The 6,000-nt window shown below is 34.2% G+C and overlaps 1 non-coding gene across 1 annotated transcript; it reads right to left on the reverse strand.

The window, feature by feature from the left end:
* Window positions 1–2,788: 2,788 nt before the first annotated feature.
* TRNAP-UGG (transfer RNA proline (anticodon UGG)) lies at window positions 2,789–2,860 on the reverse strand. The gene has a single exon. It is a non-coding gene; the product is annotated as a tRNA-Pro (tRNA).
* Between the last annotated feature and the right edge of the window lie 3,140 nt (window positions 2,861–6,000).

Here is a 6,000-nt window from a genome sequence, read left to right on the forward strand (position 1 = left end):
GTGGGAAACCAATATTTCGAGGTGTTACACAATTTTGTGGCCCAATCAAATTTATAATACCCCCAACACATAGTGTTGTAGGGTATAATTAAGTTATTCGTATAAATTTATGCAAAATTCTCATACAAAGCTTTCTTTTAGTAGAATGACGTCGAAGAGAAGAAAATCTTTATCAATTTTTTTAAAATAAATCACTAAGTAAAAGAATTCTGTATTTTCATTACATATAAACAAATTTATGCACCAAATTTGCAAGAAATGTGAGATAATAGTTCCTATTTTTTGAAAAAAAAATTTCCTCATCGTTTTTGAATAGATATATAAAAGTAATATATAATTTCCTTTTAGGCGGAAAGTGTCTAAGGAAGGAATATTCTACATAAAGTTTCGCTATTAATCTCGGAATGAACTGTATATCTAAGTGTTATAGTTTTTATACCTTACAACACTGTGTGTTGGGTGTATAATAAGTTTGAGTGGGCCAACAATTATGTAACACCTCGAATTATTGGTCCCCGACATAAGAAACTATGTGTGGATCTTCCTATCTTGCCGAGCTGAGTCGATCTAGCTATGTATGTCCGTCTGTCCATGTTCATTTGTAATCGCAATAATGGCCTGATCCTGGAGGTCAGAATAGAAGCCTATTGTTTTTGGAGATGATCGCAAAATATTTAGAGGTTGAAATGAAAACAGAAAAAATTGCTTTTGCTCTACAGGCCACAATTATAAACCAATTGACGCAGAATTTATTTTTATTAATCGACCGTGGATGGAGGGTGTATTAAAGCCTTGGGCACGCAAACATTTTGGCCGCAGACCTTGGACATTCCAACAGGACTCAGCACCATCGCACTCAGCAACCGCCACCCAAGAATAGTTACAAAATGAGGTTCACGCTTCATTTTCAACGCACAATGGCCACCAAAACCTCCGGATACCAATCCGTTGATCTATTGTATTTTGGAATGCAAGGTCGGCACTGAAGTGTCGATCACCTCGAGCAAACCCTTCGCCAGGAATGGACAAAAATACCGCAAAGCAATATTCGGGCAGCGTGTGACGGTTTCATTTGCCGTTTGAAGGCCTTAATTCGTGCCAAAGGTGACCGATTCGAACAAATCTAAACTGATTCTAAAATTTGATCCTATTTTCGATATTTTTGCTTTCATACAATAAAATTTAAAACAAGTAAAAAAGCATAAAGTTCGGCCAGGCCGAACTTTGAATTCCCTCCACCATTGGTACAAATTTAACACTTTTCAAAAAAAAAAAAAAAAAAATAATAATAAATAAATCCGTTGAAAATTCTGTTAAAATCTTAAAAATACCGAATGTAGCCATATATTAGGATCTACGACGACGTAGACCTGCATAGGCAACTTTTGTCATATACTATTACAATATTCAAAAGCTAAATTTGAAAAAAAAAAACCTGTTTATAATGTAGCTAAAATAATCAATATACTGAATATAAGGAAGTACCATGGGGATTACAAAACGTGGACCTGTACAGATAATTTTCTGTCATAGGTTGTAGTATCCATTACAAACTTCAAATACAAAATTTGAAATAATTCCGGTAAATAATGTCGCTAAAATCATGAAAATACCGAATATCGAGAGGTACCATTATATGGGGGCTATACGAAGACGTAGATCTACATGGTCCATTTTCTGTCTTATGCTGTAGTATCCACTACAAACATCAAATACCAAATTTGAAAGAATTCCAGTAAATAATCTCGTTAAAATCATCAAAATACCGAATATCGGGAGATACCGTTATATGGGGGCTATACGAAGACGTGGACTTGCACAGACAATTTTTTGTCATAGGCTGTAGTATTCATTACAAACTTCAAATACTAAAGTTGACATAGTTCCGGTAAATAATATCGCTACAATCATCAAAATAACGAATATCGGGTGGTACCGTTATATGGGGTCTATACGAAGAAGTGGACCTGCATGACCCATTTTCTGTTTTATGCTGTAATATCTATTGCGAACTTCAAATACCAAATTTGAAACAATTCCGGTAAATAATGTCGCTATAATCATCAGAATACCGAATATCGGGGGGTACCGTTTTAATGGGGGCTATACGAAGAAGTGAACCTGCATGACCCATTTTCTGTTTTATGCTGTAATATCTATTGCGAACTTCAGACCTGTAGACATAATACACATTTGAGTAAAATTTTATCAACCTACTTCATTTCGTTCTGAAGCTAGAGTGATTTCCACAGACGGACAGACGGGTAGACGGAAGGATAAATTGATAAATCGACATAGAATTTTATGCTGATCAAGAATATATATATATATACTTTTTGGGGTCTAAAATATATATTTCGAGGTGTTACGGAATGACAAACTTAATATACTATACTATACTGGAGGGTATAAAAAATGCAAAAATTATGGAGTTTGACTTTGTTACAGTTTCCAAATATTTCACGTAAATATTGGACATTTGCCATGAAATTTTGCAATGTCTCAAGGCTCGGGCGGAAACCGGGTCGAAAATCTTTTGCACGACCATATGACATTATTTTAAAAAAGAAATTAACCAAAAACGTACATTTGCACATATGCAAAAGGGGTCGATGCAATTTGAGAATTATTGTCAGTCGTGTCCGGTCGTATCTTTTCTTTACTAAATTAGTATACCAATTCTTCTTTCCAATCATCTGTGTGACAGAACTAAAAACTATAAGTGTCTGGAAGTGTTTTTCCACATACATAACCTAACAGTAAAATATATCAAATATAAAAACAATTCGGGCTCAACCGGGATTTGAACCCGGGACCTCTCGCACCCAAAGCGAGAATCATACCCCTAGACCATTGAGCCTTATAAATATCGCAAAAAATATAAGAATTTTAATGGCGAAATAAGTCAACGTATGCACTTCAGTTTTACGCGTCTATAGAAAAATATCTTCGGCATCCAGATAAGATACAACATTTTGAAACATTAGAAATTTGTAGTTTTTGTAAGGAAAGAAAACTTGACACTTTACTGTTTAAAATACACAAAAATTAGATAATTCTTGTGAATACAAATTTTATTTACAATGATAACCCAACAATTTCAGAAATAATGTTATGTCATTAAATGGATGTTTTAAAGTGGGATATTAAATATTCTTTGAATCTCGCAATACCGAATTTTAGGTATATTTTTATTTTAGCTTTTTAGCACCATGCTACCTCGATGTTATAAATGTCCTTCAGACCTTCTCTAACAGCCACATAATTATTTGCTCTGTCAAATTGAGACAGTCTGCATAAATTCAAATGACTTATTTGAAAATTAATGTATTTTCTGTGTTCTGTTCAAAGCAAAAATGTATATGAGTATCATTAACGATACTTAAGAATAATTTTTTGGGGTATGGAAAAACATAAAATAATTATAAAATAACATCACCAACTTAAAAATTCTTTGGGACGTCGCACAGTCATTTGAAAAATCTCTTCAAATGTTTCAGAGACCGAGATGATTGGTTTTGCCTTGGCTGCAGGAGAACATTTTTTGCATGTGCCATTAATTAAAAGAAACGATGGACGGCTCCAGAAATTATTTGCCTGAATATGCATGGATAAATGTATGTGGTTTGATGGCGAAAAGCGAAAATTTCAACGAAAATTTATAAATAAATATTCACCTGCCTTTTTTCGTTTCTTTTTGCAAGAAAAATTACTCCTTAAAGTTTGTTTATTTGTTTGCCATGTTGTCTGCCAGCAAGTTCTGATCCTTAGTTAGTTAACGACGTCAACATTTAATGACGATGATGATGCTGCTGATGAATATGATGTCTGGTCTGTTCAAACTTTGGAAGGAACCACAGAGTGTTGGCATCCACGATGATAATGCCATATAAAGTACTCGACATGTTTATTTTGCTGATGTGAAATGCTTGACTTGTACCGAGAAGCGTTTTCTCTCCATATGTTTTATGTTTGTTTTTAATATTTGTTAATGTTGTAGCTGGTCCGTGGACATCCTTTTTGTTGTTGTTGATGTTGCGGGGCTTTGTGTCATTATCTAGAAAATAACACCGCCCACATTGTTAGCTTATCGTTAAAACAGAAAACATGGATGGACCCGAAGACAAGGGTAAACAATTTTGAAGTAGAAGTAAAAAAATCATTTAGCATATGGAATTGTGTAAAATGTATTTGTTTGCAACATGTCAGGATATTTATTCAAATGGCTGAAAATCGAAGAAAAATAGTCATAGAAACCATAACTATGGTCCAAATTGGAAATTCCGTTGGCTAGTATGGGATATAAAATAAAAAAACAACCATTTGGCAAGCGAAGTCTTTGTACTGAAATAATTCTCATTCACTTCGTAGAACAACCTAAATATAATATTTTTTGTTTTCTTAACCCAAATATAAACCAAAACATTCCTTTTGAAAAGCATAGGCCTTGATGAGTATGTTAATATTCAAGAAGGCCAGTTTCGCCGTGACCAGAATTTGCGAGTTATATCGTGATGAATTTTTCATTTGTGATCCTGAGGTGCATCAAGAAATCGACTTATATATCTGTTGTAATAATGCGTAGTTTATTTTTGAGATGTCATATTTAAAAAAAAAAAAGTAAGCAAAGGCTATAGTCGTGCGGGGCCGACCATGTGATACCCTACAACACTACAATATGTTAGAAGCACCCTTATTTCCAAGTCCATTTTGGAAGATTTCCCTTTTGAAATTTTGTCATGGAGCACTGCCCAGATATTGCCCTTTCCATTTTGACCAGGGACATTTGAGCCCCTTAATATTTTGCGATCATCTCCAAAAGCAAGAAGCCGCTCTGCATCTACAAATTAATTTGCTTAATTAATTAATTTGATTTGCTTGTCTACGATATTTGACTATATTCGTTAACGAAATCAGCAAAAAAAAAAACCAGAAGTTCGCCTTTTGTGTATTTCGGATATCGCCTGTAAGTAATGTTGGTATTTTTTTCAAACAAAAGTAGTGGTCCATTCTACCCGCTGTCCTAAACCCTAACTACATGCGAGATTTCGTGTCCTTTGGTTTCTATTTGCGACCTTATAACGGCTGCAAAATCAGGAACAGTTTTAGTTGTTGGTGCATTTCAACCCTAAATATATTGCGGTCATCTTTGAAAACAATAGCTGAGCCTAACCCTATCCTTGTCAAAATTTTCGTGAAGATCGGACAATAATTTCAATCTGTATATAATAACCCCAACCCGTGTTGTAAGATGCAAAAATTTTACAAAATGTACATTTCAATATTATAAGTTAAATTGAAAAAATCGCATGCGATAAAAAATATGAAATAATAAAAAAATGTCACAAAATGCTACAAAATCTATTATAACACCATTATTGGCACATTTTTGTGATTTTTTTAGATTTTATTCTCTTATGCCAAGAATGCATTCTGAATTGACAAAATTTGTCAAAATCGGTAAAGCCATTCTTGAGATATATGCATTCTAGCTAACATCCCCTTCCATTGTATATTTACATTGTATATATTTCCCGATATATATCAGATATATTTACTATCGGCATCTACGTAACGGTCAGAATTAACCTCTTCATCTATTTGTGATTTCGCTGGGATTAAAAATATTCGCGGTTTAATGAAAAATTTGACTTTTATTTAAAACAAATGCTATGGTCTATTTCATCCACTAGATATTACCCGATGACCATCAAAATTCGAAGACTTCTGCCCAGCCCTAAGTTCTAGCCCCATGCTAACTTCCGCGTCGATTGGTCTATAACTGCGACATGTAGAGCAACTGAAAAATCAGGAAATGTTTCAGTATTTGGTCCATTTCAACCCCTAAATATTATGCGATCATCTCCAAAAGAAATAGGGTTCTAATCTGACCCAAACCCCATAATTCGGACTATAATTGCGACCTTTAGAGTGATTACAAATTAACATGGACAGACGGACAGACGGACATACATAGCTAGATCGACTCAGCTCGGCGAG

The sequence above is a fragment of the Musca domestica genome, unplaced genomic scaffold, assembly GCF_030504385.1.
Source record: "Musca domestica strain aabys unplaced genomic scaffold, Musca_domestica.polishedcontigs.V.1.1 1, whole genome shotgun sequence".
NCBI classification, from domain to species: domain Eukaryota; kingdom Metazoa; phylum Arthropoda; class Insecta; order Diptera; family Muscidae; genus Musca; species Musca domestica.